Source organism: Suncus etruscus, chromosome 10 (genome assembly GCF_024139225.1).
Source record: "Suncus etruscus isolate mSunEtr1 chromosome 10, mSunEtr1.pri.cur, whole genome shotgun sequence".
Classification (NCBI taxonomy): Eukaryota; Metazoa; Chordata; class Mammalia; order Eulipotyphla; family Soricidae; genus Suncus; species Suncus etruscus.
Genome location: NC_064857.1, coordinates 91,162,651 through 91,163,994, shown reverse-complemented (window position 1 = coordinate 91,163,994; position 1,344 = coordinate 91,162,651). Strand labels below are relative to the sequence as shown.

General features: G+C 35.1%; 1 non-coding gene across 1 annotated transcript; it reads right to left on the bottom strand.

Moving 5' to 3' along the window:
- Window positions 1-216: 216 nt before the first annotated feature.
- LOC126021620 (U6 spliceosomal RNA) lies at window positions 217-320 on the bottom strand. Its single transcript, XR_007500120.1, has one exon. It is a non-coding gene; the product is annotated as a U6 spliceosomal RNA (small nuclear RNA).
- Between the last annotated feature and the right edge of the window lie 1,024 nt (window positions 321-1,344).

Genomic DNA, 1,344 nt, shown 5'->3' with positions numbered 1-1,344 from the left:
TGAATAAATTTTTGAGAATAAAAAAACTGACTGACTACAGGGATGTAATTATTTCCAGTAAAGAAAAATAGAGAATTGGTAGAGCAAAACATTGTTAGAGTCATGAGTTAAAATTACATTTATGTGTATATTATATTTTATATAATTTTTTTATCTGTTGTGTTTTGTTTCTTTATTTTGGGTCATACCTGTTTATACTTAAGGTATCTTTTTTTAAAAAATATGGAACACTTCACGAATTTGCATGTCATCCTCGCACAGGGGCCATGCTAATCTTCTCTGTATCATTCCAATTTAGTACATGTGCTGCCGAAGTGAGCTTTATTTACGGTATCTTAATTGGTTCTGTAATCAGAGATAACTCTTTTTTTATATATTATTTTATTTTATTTAAACACCTTGATTACAAATATGACTATGTTTGGGTTTCAGTCATGTAAAGAACACCATCTATCATGAGTGCAACATTCCTATCACCAATGTCCCAAATCTCCCACCTCCCCACCCAACCCCCGCCTGTACTCTAAACAGGCTTTCCATTTCCCTCATACATTCTCATTATTAGGACAGTTCAGAATGTAGTTATTTCTATAACTAAACTCATCACTCTTTGTGGTGAGCTTCATGAGGTGAGCTGGAACTTCCAGCTCTTTTCTCTTTTGTGTCTGAAAATTATTATTGCAAGAATGTCTTTCATTTTTCTTAAAACCCATAGATGAGTGAGACCATTCTGCATTTTCCTCTCTCTCTCTCTGACTTATTTCACTAAGCATAATAGATTCCATGTACATCCATGTATAGGAAAATTTTATGACTTCATCTCTTCTGACAGATGCATACTATTCCATTGTATATGTACCACTGTTTCTTTAGCCATTCGTCTGTTTAAGGGCATCTTGGTTGTTTCCAGAGTCTTGCTATGATAAATAGTGCTGCGATGAATATAGGTGTAAGGAAGGGATTTTTGTATTGTATTTTTGTGTTCCTAGGGTATATTTATAGGAGTGGTATAGCTGGATCGTATGGGAGCTTGATTTCCAGTTTTTGGAGGAATCTCCATATTGCTTTCCATAAAGGTTGAACTAGGCCGCATTCCCACCAGCAGTGGATAAGAGTTCCTTTCCACATCCCCGCCAACACTGTTTGTTCTCATTCTTTGTGATGTGTGCCAATTTCTGTGGTGTGAGGTGGTACCTCATAGTTGTTTTGATTTGCATCTCCCTGATGATTAGTGATGTGGAGCATTTTTTCATGTGTCTTTTGGCCATTTGTATTTTTTCTTTGTCAAAGTGTCTATTTATTTCTTCTCCCCATTTTTTGATGGGATTAGATGTTTTTTTTTTT